This window comes from Leopardus geoffroyi, chromosome A3 (assembly GCF_018350155.1).
Source record: "Leopardus geoffroyi isolate Oge1 chromosome A3, O.geoffroyi_Oge1_pat1.0, whole genome shotgun sequence".
NCBI lineage: Eukaryota > Metazoa > Chordata > Mammalia > Carnivora > Felidae > Leopardus > Leopardus geoffroyi.
In genome coordinates this window covers 135,914,106-135,935,638 of record NC_059336.1, presented here as the reverse complement: position 1 = coordinate 135,935,638, position 21,533 = coordinate 135,914,106, and the positions used below count along the sequence as shown (strand labels likewise).

Sequence of the window (21,533 nt, the reverse complement as noted above, 5' to 3'; positions counted from 1 at the left end):
GACTTTTTAAAAAATGTTTTAAAAAATGGCATCATTTTCAAAATCTTCCCTGAAGGTGATGGTGGCTTTCTTGAGCCCATGCTGTAAGCTGTTAACGTGATTTTCATAGGTAGATATATATGTTTCAGAAGTTATACTAAAACCACTGTTTTTAGTATACTAAACCATCATACTAAAACCACCTGTTTTTTTTTTTTAATTTTTTTTTCAATGTTTATTTATTTTTGGGACAGAGAGAGACAGAGCATGAACGGGGGAGGGTCAGAGAGAGAGGGAGACACAGAATCGGAAACAGGCTCCAGGCTCTGAGCCATCAGTCCAGAGCCCGACGCGGGGCTCGAACTCACGGACCGCGAGATCGTGACCTGGCTGAAGTCGGACGCTTAACCGACTGCGCCACCCAGGCGCCCCAAAACCACCTGTTTTTTAAGCTTCACTGTCTGCACTTAAGGGGTGACAACATAATTTACATTAGTGGGAGGCCTGCTCTTTCATTGGGAAAATATTTTAATGGTCTTTGGTTATGTAAAGATCTAAGTAACTGAGCCAGTTGTAGAAGGAAGTTGAAGAAAAAGGAGACAGAGAAAGAGACCACCCCGTGATGTGCGATCGTTTTACAGATTACTCTGTCCTGAGGGGCAGAAGTGGGGAGACACATCGCTGCAGAGATTTTATTCTGGTCTTAAGGGTTTTGCTTTCGTCCCCTGATAGCTCTAAAGGAGGGGACACAAGGACCTGGAACTCGGGAAGGAGCAAAACTAAGGGTGGGAGCTCTATTCTGGGGAGCAAGAAATCCAAGCAAGGGGCCAGTTGGTGCAGGATGGGAGGGTAGGTCTGCGTTCATGCTTGAGATAGGGCAGTGAGAAGGGGCACCTTTCCTTCCTGCCTGGCACGCCTGAGCCCCTGGGACGAACCAAAAGCACTGAGGTGTGGCATTCTGGGAGGTGACTGGGGTAAGCAAACGGGAGCAAAGCCTCGAGCTTCTGCACAGAACAAGATGTGACAAGATGGGTCTGAGGCAGGTGGAAACCAGACTCTCAAAACTTGGGTTGTTTTCAGAAAATCAAGAGAAGGGCGCCCATAAAAGCATGGAATTTCTGCAGCCATGCACAGCCCAAATGTCTCACTGAAGGTGACTGCACCAGAGACGTTTTGGACATCCAGGAAACCTGGGGTTACTTTGCACATCCCCAGAGGCAGAAGTCCTATCGTGCAGATGAGGCAACACGACGTAATGAAGAATAAAAGTCGGCTTTGAGCCTGTGTGGTGTTGGGTAAGTTGCTTCGATGCTGGGATTCAACATCCTCAACCAGAAGCCCTTGTGAGGTTGCCATGAAGACAGAGAGTGTCTGTAAAGTGCTCAGCCATATTTCATAAATGGTAGCCACTGTTGGGCACACGCACAGACACGCGTGCCTCACGCCAGCTTGACCAACAGCCAAAATCGAGTTTATTTTGAGACACGATTATGATTGAAACACAGACCTCGGGAGGCGGCGGGGGGGCAGGCAACGACTTCCACACCTATATGTGTTGAGGGCCTTAGACACCATAAGCGTTCAATAGTGACCAGCCAAGCTCTTTCCACAGTACCTAGCAATGTATTTCTGGGTTAATAGGAGGTGATGCTTCCAACCTATAAATCCCATTAAGTTTGAATCCCGGTTACTTCAAGATAATGCATAAGAAATGAGGTTGTCATGGCAATTTAGATCTGAGACTCACACCCAATCACAGACCCTCGCTCTGAGGCTCAAGAGACAGTACGTTTTCCATGCTTCATTTTTCATACTGGAACTCTCTTCAGCTTCGAGCATCCACAGACTCAATTGTTGGAGCCTCTGTAGGGTAGAGTTTGTCTTTTCAGATTGGACACATAGTGTTCTGAGGTGGTAATTAGAAACCTAATACATATATTTTTTACATTGGGAAATTTCACATTGAAAAATTCCACATATCTAAAGCTTTTAGTAATGACTAGTTTTAATCTAATAAATAGTTTGAGGTAAACATAGGGATAATTTTCAAGTGTATTTCCCTTGATAACTGTGTGATATCAACTCTGTACTGTTCTAAATGAAACCCTTCCATTAGCTACTCTAAGGCTATATTTTCAACATCCAGCAAAGAAAACATACCTCTTACCCTTGAGGACTCTCTCACCGAACTTAGCTCAGAGACATTTTTCAGGTTTCTCTCTGTGACATGATTACTTAAACGATTGTAAAGAGTCCCAAACTATTTGCATTGTGACTTCTACACAAACAGGAAGATCGCTTTATCAGAAGACCCTTCACAGAGGTGAGAGGCTCTCCATCGTTTACCCTGATGGCCTGGAACGTGATAGAAAAGAGTTATGTGCTTCCGTACGCTCCTCTGGCTATCTCCAGAACCCTTTTGGACTGTTTCGCTTCTTTTCCTACATTTATTGTTTTCAGAGAGCACAGGATTTTAAATGCAGGAAGAGAGCTCCCAGCTTTTACCAGACCAGCAGACTTTACGGACATGGGGCCTAGCCCCCTAATTCTCGTTGGTTCTGACACTTTCTTGATCTTTCTGCTTTCAAGCACCATTTACCACTTTAGCTAAGAAAATGCTTCTTCGTGAAGAATATATTATTAATATTTCTAAGGGTACAAAATGACCTTCAGTCCTATTGTAATGTTCTCACGTATATTGTCTAGGAAATTCACTTAAAATCACTAGGCTTTATCAGCCTCTTTATATAGAGATCAAACCCAGCCGAGAAAGAAAACCATTAAAAACGTTATCACACAATCATAAGCATAATTTAGGAAGTGTTATTAAAAAGAACAATTAACTTAATATTCAAAATAATAATATGGGAAAATTATTTCCATTAGCACTGAAGACAGTGGGTTTCCAGAATGTTCTGAGTAGTTCCCAATTCACAGAGCCCATAAATGGCACACTCAAGGCTGAATATTCTTTGTGTTAATTTATTCATTAAACTTTACTGAGAAGCTAATATATTCCAGAAGTGCCAGCCTCTTTGCTAAGGGACGAGATTCACCGGCCCACCCTGAAAGATCATAATGTCACAGGCAGACAGACACATCAGCCAATAAAGTGCCATACTATGTGATCAGTGTTACAAAAACAGAGCATTCGGTCTCTCCGGGAGGCCAGGGAAAGCCTCCAGGAGGGCAGACTTTCTGTCAGCTCTGGGTTTCAAAGGCTAGCAATGCCTCGGGACTAGTAGGAGAAACCCTTAAAAACCGGGAGCAGTCAGAGCCCTGGGATCCGGAAGCAGCCTTCGGTGCTTGGGGAGGACAACGGGTTGGGACCACGGGAACACAAAGTGCCAGCGTCTGAGTGGCAGAAGCTGAAGCTGGGAAAGGAAGGCGTGGAGAACGTGCCAGGGTTTTTGGTGTTTCTGTATTATCTGTATCTGTGGTTTCCTTCTTCCGAGGACTTCCCGAATGTCTGTTCACATTCGGTAAATTAAGATGGCTTTGTCTCATTTTTCCTTTTAAATTGACAATTCTGGGTGCCTGGGGGGGCCTCAGTCGGTTAAGCGTCCGACTTCAGCTCAGGTCATGATCTCACGGTTCGTGGGTTCAAGCCCCGCGTCAGGCTCTGTGCTGACAGCTCGGAGCCCGGAGCCTGCTTCCGATTCTGTGTCTCCCTCTCTCTCTCTGCCCCTCCCCCACTCATACTCTGTGTCTCTCTCTCTGTCTCAAAAATAAATACACAGTAAAAACTAAATAATAAATAAATAAATAAACAATTCTGATACCCAGCAGACTTTACACATGTACTCACTGCAAATTAAAAAGTCTCATATTTCCGGGACACCTGGGTGGCTCAGTCAGTTAAGCATCCAACTTCAGCTCAGGTCACGATCTCGCGGTTCGTGGGTTCGAGCCCCGTGTCAGGCTCTGTGCTGACAGCTCGGAGCCCGGAGCCTGCTTCCGATTCTGTGTCTCCCTCTCTCTCTCTGCCCCTCCCCCACTCATACCCCACTCATACTCTGTGTCTGTCTCTCAAAAATAAATAAAACTTTATTGGGGCACCTGGGTGGCTCAGTTGGTTGAGCGGCCGACTTCGGCTCAGGTCATGATCCCGCGGTCCGTGAGTTCCAGCCCCGCGTTGGGCTCTGTGCTGACAGCTCAGAGCCTGGAGCCTGTTTCAGATTCTGTGTCTCCTTCTCTCTCTCTTTGCCCCTCCCCCACTCATACTCTGTCTCTCTCTCTGTCTCAAAAATAAATACACAGTAAAAACTAAATAATAAATAAATAAACAATACTGATACCCAGCAGACTTTACACATGTACTCACTGCAAATTAAAAAGTCTCATATTTCCAGGACACCTGGGTGGCTCAGTCAGTTAAGCATCCAACTTCAGCTCAGGTCATGATCTCACGGTTTGTGGGTTCGAGCCCCGTGTCAGGCTCTGTGCTGACAGCTCAGAGCCTGGAGCCTGCTTCAGATTCTGTATCTCCCTCTCTCTCTGCCCCTTCCCCACTCATGCTCTGTCTCTCTCTCTCTCTCTCTCAAAAATTAAAAAAAATTAAAAAAATTTTTTTAAATAATTAAAAAATAAAAAGTCTTGTATTTCCAACAAACATAGAGAACCTAACTTCTTCAAAGGGATGGTTTTTTTCAAGTCACCCCCCAAGACGTTTGGGGAGTAGTCGTTAGAACATGTCATACGAATTTGGGACACAGTCATCAGGAGTATCTTCCTTTGACAAACCTTCACCCTTGGAGGGGGAGTTTCCTTTCCCGTGTGGCCAAAGCCCAATCAGGACAAAGAAAAATGAATGAAGAAGGTGACTGAGCTCAAAATTACACGCGGAGGCCAGCGAGGTGCCCCTCTAAAGCATCAAGCCCAGTGTTCTTTGGAGGTGTCTAAAAATGGCCTTTTCAGGGCATCTGGGTGGCTCAGTCGGTTAAGTGCCCAACTCTTACTTTTGGCTCAGGTCATGATCGTGAGTTCAAGCCCCACATCAGCCTTCTCTCTCTGCCCCTCCTCATCTCTCTCTCTCTCTCTCTCTCTCTTTCTCTCTCAAAATAAATAAAGACTTAAAAAAAATAAAAATAAAAATGGCTCTTTGGAATCCAACAGAAGCAGCACCAACGGCGTGACAAGTCGCTGGAATGAGGGTTTGAAGAGTAATTAATGGTACGTGCTTCAAAAAATACTAACACCTCACTACTTGGCCTTCGCAACCAACATCACCAGCTCTTTGGCCCCCCCTACTAAAGCCAATATTTTACAAATAGTTTTATCGAAAATATAGGCAACACAACTCTAGAGGAGAAAGATGTGGGGCGCCTGGGTGGCTCAATCGGTTAAGCATCCGACTACGGCTCAGGTCATGATCTCGAGGTCTGTGAGTTCGAGCCCCGCGTCGGGCTCTGTGCTGACAGCTCAGAGCCTGGAGCCTGTTTCGGATTCTGTGTCTCCCTCTCTCTCTGACCCTCCCCCGTTCATGCTCTGTCTCTCCCTGTCTCAAAAATAAATAAACATGAAAGAAAATAAAGTTAAAAAAAATGAAAGATATGAGGAAAAAGAGAATTACCTCAAGTGTTCCAATTTTCTGCCTGAACCCACTTCATGAGAGCATGTTTCTTTTCTCTTGTTTACTGTAGGAAGAGGTTCAACTGGCTTATTTCACCCAGATTTTGTCTCTGTCCCTACACTCATGTCAGAGCGGTCTTCTGAGGTATAGAAAAGCGCACCCCTCTTGAATGAACTACAGACTGTCTAGAACACCCTTTTTATGGTGTCCCGTGCAGCCCAAATACCTTGTATATTAACATCCCAGATCATGTGCCCCTTTGCAGGACTTTCCCTGGCTCTCCTTCTGTCCTTCTCTCCTTCCTCACTGCCTCTACAGAGCGGTTCTCTCTATTTAATAGGATTTCCCAAACAGCCTTGTACTTAAATGGTTGTCATGTCTGGCTTTTCCTCCAGTACAGAAGCTCCTTGTGTTCGAGTAGCACAGCGTGTCTTATCTCTGGGTTCTAGCTTGAACGGTGCGTAACAATAATGAAAGATGATGGAATTACATGAAACATGTAATGTTGAACTGTTTGAACTCGGATTCAGACCTGTGTGAATTGGTACCCAACACAGTCGTCAGAGAAACGATACATATATGAAGTAATATAAGTGGGAAAATGCTAAGCGTTCCCTGATTGAAAGGAACTAATGGGTCATCATTGGATTTATTTTCTTCCTTTTTTGGTGCATAGTGTTTTTTTGATAAAGTGATTATTCTCTAAGCATCTTTCCTCCTCTTTCATACATCAGTTTCATAAAAACATTCTGGCCATATTAAATGTTTTCATGTTAATATTTTTATTAAATAATCTCTGCAAACTTATTGTACTCTCAATGTGTGGAAGACCACTGGGCTGAACCACAGAATTGGCAATTCTTACAGACTATTCCCTCGCTTTTCAAATGAGAGAACTTAATTTTATATGCTTTCAAAAAATCATTCTCCTTTAATATTTGTATCTTCACTTCTTTCTCGTGCACATTGACAGCGGTCATCACTTTCTTATTTTATTTATTTTTTTGTCTGGTTTAGAGAGAGAGAGCGCATGTGCAGAAGCAGGGGAAAGGGATAGAGGGACAGACAGAGAGAGAGAGAGAGAGAATCTTAAGCAGCCTCCATCTGTAACATAGAGCTTGATGTAGGACTTGATCCCACAACCCTGGGATCATGACCTGAGCTGAAATCAAGAGTCAGATGCTCAACTGACTGAGCCACACAGGTGCCCCCCCTTTTTTTTATTTTAGAGAGATCATTATTTTTGAAAGACTATTTTTAGAGCAGTTTTAGGTTTACAACAATATTGACAGGAAGGTATAGATATGCCCTAAGAACCGCCCCCCATCCCTACACATGCACAACCTCTCCCTCACCGTCAACATCACTCACCAGAATGGAACACTCTTTACTGACGGAGAATCCCCACTGTGACATCATAATCACCCAAAGTCTATTGTCTACCTTGGGGCTCACTCTCGGTGTTGTACATTTTGAAGACCTGGGCAAACATATAAGGACATGTATCCACCATTATAATGTCATAGAGTATGTTCACACCCCGAAAAATCCTCTGTCCTCAGCCTATTTATCTCTCCAAATGCCCTTCAACAATCCCTGGCCCTTTGACTCTCTCCATTTTCTTTGCCTCTCCCAGGCAGTTACACAGCTGGAATCATACAGTGTAGACAGCCCTTTCAGGGTGGGTTCTTTCACTTAGTGACATGCATTTAAGGATACCCCGTGTCTTTTCAGAGCTTGATAGCTCATTTCTTTTTACTGGTAAACAATATTCCGTTGTCTGGATGGACCCCAGTTGATTCCTCTTTTCACCTACTGATGGACATCTTGGTTCCTCCCAAGTTTGGGCCATTGTGAATACAGCTGCTGTAAACGTTGGTGTGCTGGTTTTTGTGTGGACCTGAGTTTTCAGCTCCTGGGGGTAAGTGCCAAAGAGCATGACTGCTGGATCATAAGGCAAGGGTATGTGTACTTTTATAAGAAACCACCAAAACTCTCTTCCCGCGCAGCTGTGCCTTCTGCAATCCCGCCAGTGTGTGACGATTCCCGTTACCCCACGTCCTCACCAGCATTTGGTGTTGCCAGTGTTCGAGCCTTGGCCATCCTGGTAGGGGGTCAGTGGCATCTCACACCTTGGCTGATCTTTTGTCCTCGGAATGTAAACGTCACAAATGCTTCTCATTTTTTCTTCCCCCTTTAGGTGGGGTATGATGGCCAGTGGGGGCTGGAGTTGGCTATTTCCCTTCCCCAGGTCAGGTGGGCCCTGCAGATTAAGCTGTGGTTGACCAGCTTCCCCCGAAGGCTGGACATTTTGGGGAAGAACGGAGGGCTCTAGCGTATTCACAAGAGCACCTCCTCCCCTTTCTCTGCCAGAAGACGGAGACATTTTTCTCCAGTATTTAGTGTGGGAATCTGGTCAAGCTCCTAGAGGTTAAGTCTCACACTATTGTGCCCCCACCCCACACTCAACCGGGTCCCCCTGGAGTCTTTTAGCTCTCAGTGTTGTCCACACTGAGCCTCCACAAGCTTGTCTATCACAGGTCAAGTTTTCCTCCCTTGCACTGGTTCCCACCACAGCTTCTGCTCCTGGGCGTCTATGCCATTAAGTCAGGACTGCCTGCACTTGTCTCTGTCTCCGGTGTTGGAAACGGTAGTTCGCCCCGTGTGCTCCCGTCTCTTATGAACCAAGAGTTGTGGATTTTTCAGCCCGTTCAACTTTTTACTTACTGTTGGGGCGAAGTAGCAACTTCCTACCATCTTATACATGGAACCGGCAACAGGAAGTTTCTAAACGTCATTTTCAATAAATGTTTTAAATGCAGGTACTATAATGATCTATTTTTCTTAACGGTGGCACATTTGGGGCATTTAGTTGTTTGGGGTTTTTTTTTTCATCTTTCCACATTAGTAATGTAGATTTTAAAAGGCTGAACCACCTTAGGGTCAACTTCAGCTGATGTTCATGGACCAAAGCTCTCAGTCCGTTGACCAAAGTCTCAAACGATACTACGGATTGTTAGGGAGGGTTTCATTTAAGAGTACAGCAGCAGATTTCTATAGGACATTGCAGAGCACGACTTCCTAAATAACGTCTCTAGAATGTTCTCCGTTCAAAATCTGCCCTCACAGAGCTGCTGCAACTCCACGTGCTTTCCCCAACATACTTCGCCACCTTGTCTCCCTCGTCTTTCCCTTCTGAAGGAAGGAGCTCCTGAAACTGACTGTTTTGTCAAGACGGGCTGCCCCACTAGAATGCTGGTAAACCTTCCATTATAGTAAGCAAATAACATTTCCACTGAAGTCTTTGTGCCTAAAGCTTTACCTACATCTCAGATTTATCCATAAAGGGAGTTGCCAGAAGTAAGCTTGCTTGGTCCAAAGTTATGAATGTAGTTAAAACTTTGAATAGTTGCTGTTATTCGTTCCATTGCGTCCCCATACGCTGATATGTTAAAGCCCCAACCCCCAATGTAAAGCGAGGTCATTAGGGTGGGTCCTAATGTAATCTGACTAGTGTCCTTATAAGAAGAGATTAGGACAAGGGCACCTGGGTGGCTCGGTCGGTTAAGCAGCCGACTTTGGCTCTGGTCATGATCTCGCGGTTCATGGGTTCAAGCCGTGCTGACAGCTCGGAGCCTGGAGCCTGCTTCGGATTCTGTGTCTCCCTCTGTCTCTCTGCCTCTCTCCTACTTGTGCTCTCTCTCTCTCAAGAATAAATAAATATTTAAAAAAAAATTTTTTTATAAGTGATTAGGACAAACACCCACAGAGGGGAGACCACGTGAGGACACAGCAAGAAGGCAGCCATTTGCAAACCAAGGAGAGACACATGAGCAGAGCCCCTAGTTCTTAGACTTCCGTCTCCAGGACTGTGAAGAAATCCATTCTCATTGTTTCAAGCACCAAGCCTGTGGTATTTTATGATGGCAGCCATAGCAATGTAATACATCTTGTTAAAAGCTTTAGACCAACCTATGCCCCTACCAGCAGAACTGGGGAACAGAACTCAGCTCTCAGGAAAAGAGTCTGTGCTCTGATCATCCCAAAGCAAGTGACCTGTCACCAGGGCAGCAGGACAAGGCGCGGCACAGCCACAGGCCCGCAGAGCGGCCACACGGGCTCCCTGCAGGGCCCTTTCCTAGGGTGTGGGCGGGCGCCATTTGCAGGCTCCGTAGGCTCAGCAGCCGGGGCCATGGCAAGGACACCTTCCAGAAGGGCTGGACGCTGCTCCAAGAGGGGCCTCGCCGGAAAGGGTACAGTGCGTGCCAGAGAAGAGAGAGTAACCTTAGCAACCCAAGCTCATTTATGGCCTGGTGTGGCCTTGTATACGGCTGCTTCCAGCCCAGATAATTCACGGCTGCACGTGCCCCCATCACCCTGCTCTTGGCCAGGCTGCCACAAGGTCACCCGACAAAGCAGAGGGGACATCCTTTCTGGCTTGTGTGAGGGGCTGCTGGGGGACAGCTTCTGAAGGTGCCGCATGGCCCTGTAAGACAGCCCACATTTTATTTTTAGTGGCAGTGTCCTTAACTCTCTTTGAGACGTTACAGCAGGGCTGACCAGCTCCTGGCTGGGAAATCACAAGGACCCATTCCCTCTCCTCTGGGGGCTTCCTGACATGTACCCACCTCTGCCCCTGCTCCCCAACCACTTGATCCTCCCCAGCCGCTCTCCACACGGGCCTGTCATGGCATCCCTGCCCCTGACCCCCATCCTTTACAGCAAGGCCATTTTCTTTTTTTAATTTTTTAAAATGTTTGTTTATTTTTGAGAGAGAGACAGAGTGCCAGCAGGGGAGGGGCAGAGAAAGAGGGAGACACAGAATCTGAAGCAGGCTCCAGGCTCTGAGCTGTCAGCACAGAGCCCAATGTGGGGCTCGAACCCACAAACCACGAGATCATGGCATGAGTCAGAGTTGGACGCTTAGCCAACTGAGCCACCCAGGCGCCCCAGTACTAACTACACCATTCTTTAAAGTTGCTTAAAGACGTGTTTCGATCACAAATTAAGGACTTAGAAATGGAAACGTAAAATGGTTAAGAATCCCTAGGAGCCCTGAAAGCAAATTTAAACCTGAGAGTCTAGGATCTGGTGATGAAAGTAACTGCAGGTGCCCAGAATTTATTCTTATGAAATATATGCGAACAGTGATTCCTAGTTATTAACCTGAGTTCAAAACACCAGCCTATTAGGCGAAACGGAAGGAGGAAGCCAGGGTCGTCCAGGTCCTGTCTCATCACTAGGGAATTCCAGAGAGAACTTCATTTTGAACTCTACTAATAACAAGAATACAACTTTAAAATCTTTTCGAGAAAGTTAAATATAGCTACAAGTAGCATATCAATTGATAGGTAGATCTTCTCTATTAGAAAATAAGGGGAAGCCATCGAAACGTAGTTTATTAAGCAAAGATAGAATAAAAGAATACGAATGCGTAAACGTCAGCATAAAATAAGGTGACAGGAGTAAAAACCTATTATAATAGGTCATTTAAATGTTTTTAAATTTTTCACGATGCTGGGAAAATATTTATTGGAAATATTAAGTTTAAAAAACACAATACAGGGGGCTCCTGGGTGGCTCGGTCGGTTGAGTGTCTGACTTCGGCTCAGGTCATGATCTCACGGCTCGTGGGTTCAAGCCCCGCATCGGGCCCTGTGCTGATGGCTTAGAGCCTGGAGCCTGCTTCGGGTTCTGTGTCTCCCTCTCTCTCTGCTCCTCCCCACTCATGCTTTGTATCTCTCTCTGTCTTTCTCAAAAATAAACAAACATCCAAAAAATTTTAAAAACACAGTCACAATAAATCAACCCCAAAACACGTATATACCTATGCACACTTCATGTATGGGTATGTATAATGTAAGTATGTGCATGCATGCATGTGTGTGCGTACACACAAGAGCATCTAGAACTATATATTACAAACATATATGCATATGCACATATCTACGTGTATGTACTTATATACACATATACATTTTTTAAATCCAAAATCTTACCGTAATATCAGTACAAATAAAGTCATGTTAACAATAATTAGCCAAAGTGTGTGTTGTTGACCTGCCCTCCACCCCCCGTCTCCCCCTCCCAGGCACTCGTAAGATAGCTGTTTTCTGCAGTCCTTCCCTAAGGGCGTTCAGATTTTACAGAGTCATATAGAGGTGTGCAAAACAAAACAACAAAACAAAAATTCTGTTGCCAATAGTTACTGATGGGAAAATCAACCTTTCAGAATCAAGAGACTTTTGTGCCCAATATTTTATTTTACTTCTTTTCATGTTTATTTTTAAGAGAGAGAGAGATACATGAGGCTGGGAGCGGCAGAGAGAGAGGGAGACACAGAATCCGAAGCGGGCTCCAGGCTCCGAGCTGTCGGCACAGAGCCAGACGCGGGGCTCAAACCCAAGACTGTGAGATCATGACCTGAGCTGAAGTCAGACGCTTAACCGACTGAGCCACCCAGGTGCCCCTGTGCCCAGTATTTGAAAAGATAAAGATGAAGCTTATCAAAAAACTTGTAATAGCTTAGTCTTTGAACAAACACTACCCTTTCACCTCCTATTTCCCTTATTTCTTCTTTTTTAAAAATGCTTATTTTTATTTTTGAGAGACAGAGAGAGAAAGAGAGAGAGGAGAGAGAGAGAGAGCACAAGTGGGGAAGGGGAAGAGAGAGAGGGAGACAGAGGGTCCGAAGCAGGCTCTACACTGACAGCAGCGAGCCCAATGCGGGGCTCGAACTCACGAGCCGTGAGCTCACGACCTGAGCCCAAGTCAGACGCTCAACGGACTGAGCCAACCAGGCGCCCTCCCTTCTTTCTTCTGAACAAATATTACGCGTTCCCTTGTGTTCACATGTACGTTTAATCTATTTTTACATCTGTCTCATCAGCTTCTCTTTTCCAAGTGCCTTTGTGGACCTTGTGGACTTCCTTCCCCGTGAACCCTAAAGCAATGACTGCAAAGGGTGGGAGGCACACGCTTGTGCAGGCTTCATACCTAGAGGGGGTCCGCGGGCTCAGAAAGCAGCCCTGGCTTCCCCAGCTTCTGGCTGGTGGCACTTTCCACGTGTTTCCTGCGGCAGGCTTTTGAGAGCACGGCCCACAGTTCTAACCCAACGTGCCTGGCCACGGTCTTTGCGTGCGTTGCCCCACACTGTCTGCCATGCCTTGAGTTGATGCGTGGGGCTCCCCAAGCCCCTGGAAGGAGACATGGTCTCTGCACAGTTGCTTTCAGGGGTGCCCACGACCCACACCCCACGAGAAGGTGGCATCTCCTGCGGCTCCAGGCAGGCCGTCCCACAAGCTCACGATGGACCCCAGAGAAGCACCACTCCGTGGGGGCGAGTGCCACGCGCTTCCCCACGAGTCAGGAACCTCTTGGTGTCCTGCAAAGACACGCTCCTCCGATGACCCGGGAACGGTTTATTCCAAGTTGAAGGCGGCCCGACGGAGCCAGAAAGGGAACTCTGGGAAGAGACACAAGCCACGGCTTCTCGAGACGGCTCCAACACTCACCTCTCTCTCTGGGGTTTTGGCAAATAATTTAACGACCGTTAGGGCTTCGCTCTCGTAATCTGAGAAGAGGCGATCAGGGGCTGGGTCCTGCGTCTTAAGACTGTTAGGAGAGTCCAGAGAGGAAATGAATACAGATGCACTTCTCTGTGACTGAGACCCACAGGGCCGGCCAAGGGACTTGCTGCTGGACCACTCCCACTGTTGCCCTTTACGCGTCCGTGGGAAACATTTGCAGGCTATTCCGCAGTGGCCTGGACAGGGCGTCTCGAAGGTATCCAGTGAATCTGCGACCACTGCCTACTGCATTGGAGATCTGGGACACGTGTCTTGTATTGGTAAATTCTCCACATTGCCGCCTACGTTAGTGATTTCTACCCTGAACGGCTTCTAAACTAAAGGTCACAGGTACTTTTTCACTCAGCTCTTCCATTCTGGCCCTGATCTAGTTCTAGGCACAGGCTGGCCTTCAGCTCAGCGCCTCCTGATTCTGGGAAAGATGTCTTTTCCTCAGTGCGAACCCAACTCAAATAATAAATGACACCAGAGCACAGACAGTGGCAAAACACTGATTAATGGAATTAGACATCACTTTCCACCCCAGCACTTGGAGGCTAGTGGCAATATGCATAATGACGTGCCACACGCTCCAAGTATCATCAGCACGGCCCGGAAAGATTATTTATTGCCTCCGGGAGGAATTCATCAGCGGGAAGGGCCGGCGTCCTATTGGTGAGCCAGCTTCCCCACTCCCTGGGAAATGATCCTGTGGGGGCTGAGTGGAAAGATGCGTCTTCCCCTTGCTGGCCGGCTTCTCATCTGTTGCCACACATCTCTCATTTGGCTGAGCATTCACGCAGTAACACAAGCGTAATCAAACTCCCTGGCTGTGGTCATGTGCGTGATCTTGCTAGGGACTTTCCCCCAAACACGCAGCCCGAGAGAGCAATGCAGTGAAATACGAGCATTGGCAAGGTCAAGGGTGTAGGTCCCGGGGTCAGGAGAGCTGCGGGAGACCCCCGTGCTGACGCCCACACGTCTGGTGGCCCAGGAGGCTGTGTCTCAGTGTCCTCGTCTCCACAAAGAGCAGTGAGCTCCTCGGGTTATCCTGAGTATCACTGATTAATACCGAGTGTTCCTGATGATGGTGGGTGTCAGGGACGCGGCCCGGAGTCTGGCCGTGGGTGGAGCTCAAATCCCCGTGTTTGCTCCTGGATGCTCAGGAAACCGATCCTTCTAGTTCACAGAATTGTGTGAAAGTCAAGGGAAATATTTCCGGCAAGAAATGCTACTTCGCTTTGTAACCTCCCTCCTCATAAAAGAAGATGTATCCAGGCGGAAGACTTAGGCTTTAAAAAGTTTACTTCGGGGGCGCCTGGGTGGCTCATTCACTTAAGCATCTGACTTCATCTCCTGTCATGATCATGATCTCACGGTTCGTGAGTTCGAGACCCGCATCAGGCTCCCAGTGCATGGCCCGCTTTGGGTCTCTGTCCCCCTCTCGCTCTGCCTCTGTCTCTCTCTCTCTTTCTCTCTCTCAAAAATGAATAAACATTTTGTCAAAAGTTTTTATAACAGGTTCTGGAAACTCCAAAATATCTGGAATGCAGCCTGGCCGGTGGGGAGCTCATAGTACACCAGAGCACAGAAAGGCATCAAGAAATAATTCCTGTATGAAACGGCAAATGTTACATTAATAAATAAACACGGTGCTACAGAAACTCAGACGAGGGACTATCTGCCCACCTGGGTTCAGGGAGGGCTTCCTGGAGGAGAGAACAGCTACTCTGAGTCTCAAAGGAAGAAACAGACTCCGAATACTAACACAGTCGGGGGGAGGTGGTGGGAATCCACATAAAGGGAACAACACACAAGATAGAGGGGCATGGATTTGTGTGTGTGTGTGTGTGTGTGTGTGTGTGCGCGTGTGTGTGCGTGTGCGGGAAGCCATAATTTAATATTCATTCAAGTATAAAGCTTGACGTAGGCCTACTGCGAGGGACAGGACCAAGCCTGAGACTTCATCCTGAGGGCAAGAGGAGGCTGCTGCCTGATTCTAAGGCAATGTGCGTTTTAGAAAGGTTACTGGGGATGCAGCTTGAGGGGCTCGTTTCTGGGGCAAGAAGAAGAAAAGCCGGAAAACAGTGAACAATCTCTCAGATGGTCTGAGAAGAGCCGTGATCTGATCCAAGGTCATGGTGGACAGGAAAGGAGGAAGGGGCTTAGCGAAGGCCAGAGCGGAGTTTGCAAACTGGTTGAAGAGACGGCTGAGAGAGGCGAGGCCGATGGCCAGATGGCAGCCGGGCTGCAGAGCCTTGAACGCTGCGGTGCAGAAGAGAGAGAAGGGCAGGCGTGGGGGGAGCCCCGGGGGCGCGGGCGAGGGGCTCCCCTGGTATTGAAGGGTCTGCGGGACTCCCAGCCCACGCCGTTGGGAGCAGACCAGGCTTCGACCGGCTGCAGTCGCTTTGTGTCTAGTCAGCACGTTGCCAGCCGCGCGGCACGTTCTGGAGAAGCGCAGATAAAAAGCAGCCAGAAGCACATTTTGCAAAGCTCAAAGGGCCATATCAGCTCGTCTGCAAAACTGGGAAGCTTACGATGATACCTGTTGTAGAGTCAGTAAGATTAACGCCACCGCGGCGGGCGCTCTGGATCCCGCTCCCCGATTAGCTCCTGGATTCCAAGGGACATCGCCCACACCAAGTCCCAAGGGCCAATGCCAGGAGACAAGCTTAGGAAGTACTTAGGAAGTACTGACTCATGACTCTTCCTTTTCAGACCGACGATGACCTGGGGGAAACATGTAAAGTTAGTTTCTGGGGAGACAGGACTGAGCCTGGTGCTCAGCCCAGCTCTGTGCCAGTTGTGAAGACGTGCCCGCAGCAGCGCCTCCCAGGAGGTACAGGACGTGGGGCTTGGAAACCAATAAGGGACGCACGCGGTAAAAAGGACTCAGCCTCCCAGGAGCTAGCACTGAGCCCCTGAGCACTTGCCCAGACCGCCTCTCTGCCTCTGTTTCTCTGTGAATCCACTCCCCTCTCTTGCCTAGATTCTGGGGTTCTTCAAACTCTCGGGCAATCCCAAAACAGGAACCACGCTTCCCAATTCACTAACACTAACATGTTCTGCTTTCAACGCACACTTGTCATTTCAAAAGGTCTAGGGGGGAAGGGAGTCCGGCCATGTGAACTTTCTGCCATCTTGACCTAACCTCCTATGTAATTTGATGGCCCCTGGATTCTGATGTGTTGGCATGTCGGCGACGTCCCGGAGACAAGGCGTCAACACAGAGGGGGATCAACGGTGGTGATCGCCAAGGCACGCGGGTACTTTGAGGCCCGTCCACTGCGCCGTCCTCCAAAATTTCACTCCCTGCTGACTTTGCGGTGTTAAGGCTTTCGGAAGATGTCACATGAGCCTATATGGGCAGCACGTAGGCACGACAGAAATAACGCAGACTGCTGAAAAGAAGACTGATCTGCGTGTTGGAACACCTGTGCTTATCTTCATTTTCTCTTTTACTTCTCTTTGATTTTAGTCCTACGACTTTGCCAGGTCTGAAGATTTCGGCAGTTAGTTCAAGTGTGCAAAGCGGTTACCCTTTCTTAATTGTCAATTTCCATACCTTTGCTTGTGTTGTTAGCAACTGATGGTGTCTCACCTCATCCACTACACCAAAGATGTTTTCCTTTTTTTTTTTTTTTTCTGAATATAATTTATGGTCCAGTTAGCTAACATACAGCGTACGCAGTGTGCTCTTGGCTTCGGGAGTAGATTCCCATGATTCATTGCTTACATGCAACCCCCAGTGCTCATCCCAACAAGTGCCCTCTTCAACGCCCATCACCCATTTTCCCCTCCCCCCGACCCTCCCTTCCCCCATCAACCCTCAGTTTGTTCTCCGTATTTAAGAGTCCCTTATGGTTTTCATCTTGGGGTAAGGATGGGAGCGGTTAATGGAGCTGCTAGTAACATGTGTCCTAATTACGATCTTGAGCAATAACACTTATATTTCCTCAAAATTAATATAATTAATAGGCTCCTGCATCACCAGAAGGAGGTGAGCAGGCTTTCCCAATGAAGGAGCTTTCGTGACGATGCAGTAGCCACAGAGGCTGTTAACAGAACTTGCTAGATTTCAAAACTGCTGTTCGACAACGTCATGGCATTGTTCTTGTATGTGCAGAACCTTCAGGATTCCATGCAAAAGTCAACCACAGCTCAAAACCAGTCTTCGAAGCTGGAAAAGAAATGCCAACCTTCTCTTGTCAAGAGCTGATGAGAAAACAGTATACGGGAAAGAAAGAAAGAAAGAAAGAAAGAAAGAAAGAAAGAAAGAGAAAGAAAGGGAAAGAAAGAAAGAAAGAAAGAGAAAGAAAGAGAGAGAAAGAAAGAAAAAAGAAGAAAGAAAGGGAAGGAAAGAAAGAAAGAAAGAAAGAGAAAGAAATAAAGAGAGAGAAAGAAAGAGAGAGAAAGAAAGAAAAAAGAAGAAAGAAAGAAAGAAAGAAAGAGAAAGAAATAAAGAGAGAGAAAGAAAGAGAGAGAAAGAAAGAAAAAAGAAGAAAGAAAGAAAGAAAGAGAAAGAAAGAGAGAGAGAGAGAAAGAAAAAAGAAGAAAGAAAGAAAGAAAGAAAGAAGAGAGAGAAAGAAAGAAAGAAAGAAAGGGAAGGAAAGAAAGAAAGAAAGAAAGAGAGAAAGAGAGAGAGAAAGAAAGAGAGAGAAAGAAAGAAAAAAGAAGAAAGAAAGAAAGAAAGAAAGAAGAAAGAAAGAAAGAAAGAAAGAAAGAAAGAAAGAAAGAAAGAAGGAAAGTTTCGTGTACTTCTGTAGATGCATCCTACAGGAAGATTCATCGGAGTTTCAAAGGGCAGCACTAACCATTAATTAACCATAAGGCTGGATGGTCTAGGCCGAAACAGTAGGAGAGGAAAAAAGAAAATGAATGTAGTCAAAATGCTCACCGTGTACGATGGCAAATAAGGAATCACTCTGCGATCTGTAAAGTTACAAGTCATTAAAATTCTCCACAGGTTGGATTGAGTCCCTGGGGGAAGGTGCTGGGCTCCCCACCCTTGACCCGCTTTGTGTCAGCCCCGGCAGGTCCTGCCCAAGTTTGCTCCACCGACTGAAATTCACGTGTTCACCTGAAGTTGGCCTTATGTTTTCTAGTGTTTCTCCAAATTCCAGGCTTTAGACAATCCCCCGGCTTTGCTCTCACTCTGCTCACATTGGCGCCTCATCCACTTTGACCCTCCTCCTAAATGTTACCACATGCCGAATGCTGTTTGTCTTTCTCTGATCTTGTTTGGGGAATAGATTCAGGGAATCCTGTGTGCGGTTGAAAAGCGGAAGAAGGCAGGAAGGCAGGAAGGAAGGACGAAAGGAAGGGAGGGAGGAGGACAGGAAGGAGGTAGGAGGGAAGGAAGGAAGGAAGGAAGGCAGGAGGGAGGGAGGGAGAGAGGGAGGGAGAGAGGGAGGGAGGGTTAGAAGGAAATGGGAAATCACGCAGGGCGGAGAAAATCTCAGCCAGACTGGCAGGAAGATGTGCAAGGAGGGAACCAGAAGCTTTGACCTGCCACGTGCCAGGAACTAAGCTAGTTCCGTCGGAATCTGTACACAGCTACCTGGCTAGCTGTCTGGTCCCTTAATCCTGGGAGCCCTGCCTAGTTTGCAGATAAGGAAAATGAGGCTTAAAGAGATTAAGCGAACTTGCCTAAGGTCACACAGCTCAAAAATGAGGAGCCGAGGTTTGAGCTCATGGGTATTTCTGGCTTCGAGTCCAATGACATTTCTAGAAGAATTTGGAGTCAATTGAGCAGACGTATTTAAGCCATCAGTGGTCTGCAGTGTTTAGAAATGTCTCCATCCAGCACATAGACCCTGACAGGAGAGCCTTCTGCACACCAGCAATTATGACTTCAGTTCCATGCTGCTTCGACTACAGTAGCTAATTAGATCAAGACAGAAATCCTGACACAACCCATAGTTCAGACCAGCTAATTAGATTAAGATCAATATAAAATCTTCTTCAGACAAAGGAGCAATTGGACATTTCTGGCAGATGTATCTGCAGGTTGAGTCAATAAGATAAGGACAAAAAACACATGTTAAAGAGTGTTAGTGTGCCAGAACCCTTTCTCCGCTCTCTCTAATGAAGTGAGCCATACGAGTTCCTCGGGAGATGGGAGCCAATTAAAGTAGCAGGGAGGGGCTCCTGGGTGACTCAGTCGTTAAGCCTCCGACTTCGGCTCAGGTCGTGATCTCAAGGTTCATGGGTTCGAGCCCCACGTCGGGTTCTGTGCTGACAGCTCGGAGCCTGGAGCCCGCTTCAAGTTCTGTGTCTCCCTCTCTCTCTGCCCTTCACCCACTCATGTTCTCTGTCTCTCTCTCTCAAAAATGAATAAACATTAAAAAAAAGAAATTTTTTAAATACGCAGGAAAAGCGTTGGCTGCAACAGTTAGAAAGCAGGGCTCCTGTTATGCGACCTTTGGCCCCCAGATTTCTTACATCTAAATGGGGTTTATGACTACCAAACGGTTCAAATCTTTCCTCAAGACATAGAAGCTCGTGGTCAGTGTCACATACACCATATTCTTTAATCCCAGAACAGCTCTATAGTGGAGGCATTATCATTCTTTTGAAAAAAAAAAAACAAAAAACAAAAAAACTTTTTTTAATGCTTATTTCTTTTGGAGGGAGAGAGAGAAAGAAAGGGGGGGGCGGAGACAGAGAGAGAGAGAGAGAAATACAGAACCTGAAGCAGGCTCCAGGCTCTGAGCTGTCAGCACAGAGTCCGAGGCGGGGCTCGAACCCACGAGCCGTGAGATCATGACCTGAGCAGAAATTGGACGCTTAACCAACTGAGTCACCCAGGCACCCCAATGGGGGTGTTATCACTCTTATGTGAGACTGGGGTTCAGGGCATTACGTGAATCCGCCCAACGGTCCCCCGCTAAAACGAGAGACAGAGGGCAGACTGTTCTATTCTAACTCCCACTGCTGCACTTTGGCCGACAGCGAGGACGTCCCGGTGTTTGTGTCAGGGAGACAAATCGAGCGACCAGACACCGCGGCCAGCCCTACGCCCACGTTGATGCTCATTCACCCCTGGGTCTTAACACTCCTGAGTCCCAGAGCCCTCGCCTGTGAGACCCCAGTTTCAGATTAGTGGTTTGTAAACTTCAAGGATCATAATTTGTCCTGAAATTCTGCTATGGAATTGACCCCTGGGTGAGAGATCGCATTCCCACAACACGTAACTTCACAGCGTTCACTGCCCTTCCCGTGCCCTCTCCCTGGGCAGGTGCCCGCCGTGGAGCAGGGTTCCGCGAAGCCGGCTAGTTCCCAGGCCGCTCAGGTGATCTCATGCAGCATATCTCTCCTAAGGGGAGGGTTCTTCGATCTTATTTGACTCTTCACTCTTAAGAAAACTATCAAATAAAAAGAAGCAAGGCAAAAATGAAGTACTTAAATCATGTGCAAAAAAACCCAAAACCAAAAACAAAAACAAAAACCGTATAATTGATTTAAAGTCATAATTTTGTTCAGATTTTTTCCCCAATCTGTAACTCCGAACCTAGCCAAAGAAAATAGTAGATAAGGTATTGTGAACAGACTTACAAAACGGAGATGGGAACCGGGTAGATTTACAATATTATAAAAGTTCCTTTTCCTTTCAGTCTTCCTGAACGGCTTTGTTGATGGAAATAGACCCCAAACCAGGAACAAAATCCTCGCAGGTGAGCACAGCTGGAACGCTTCCGTGAGGTCAGCTTGGGAAACCCATGCTCAGAAAGCCAACATGGAAGGTGGTGGCCACCGTGTTAATTAAGGGATGGCTTAGTGAAGACAAGGTCACGTCCATTCACACTCCACCTGCTCCAGATGTACTTCCTACCCCCCGCCACCCTTGGCTGGGTAGGGGAGGCCCACGTCGGGAATTGGAAGATGAGGGCCCCAGTTTGTTAATCCAGGGACCAACCAAGCAGGAGCCGGGTGGTCGGGCGGGGTTTCAGACCCAGGAAAGATCAAGTACTGACCAACAATGGTCAGAGCAGGAGCTGCAGAGATCAGGGTCCTGAACGAGCAGGGGACAGCAGAGGAGGGAGAGTAGGACAGGGACGCCAGCGAGAGCCACAGCACCCTCGGTGAACAGCCCCAGGAGGAGGTCCAGAGCCTGCTGCTGAAGAGCAGGGTGCCTGGGGAGGACGGGACTGGCATGTCAGACACACTGAGTGATCAAGGGTATCCAGTGGGGGGGTGGCAATCAGGTTTAGTTCATCTGGATCATCTCAGCACCATACACTAGATCTCGGGTGATCTTCCCCAGTGGCCTGACACGGACTATCTCGCACCTTTTTTGGCGAGGTCATATTTTTAACCAAGATGGGTGCGAACCAGATGGGTTGCCCCCAGGCCTTCACTAAACGCCAGTCCGCTGAGCCCTTGCATTTGCAGTTACCCCACAAGACGCGTGT

The 21,533-nt window shown here is 47.3% G+C and overlaps 1 long non-coding RNA gene across 1 annotated transcript; it reads left to right on the top strand.

The window, feature by feature from the left end:
• Positions 1-6,756: 6,756 nt before the first annotated feature.
• Positions 6,757-9,001, top strand: LOC123579795. Its single transcript, XR_006702959.1, has 3 exons — positions 6,757-7,078; positions 7,286-7,472; positions 8,681-9,001. It is a non-coding gene; the product is annotated as an uncharacterized LOC123579795 (long non-coding RNA).
• Positions 9,002-21,533: the final 12,532 nt, after the last annotated feature.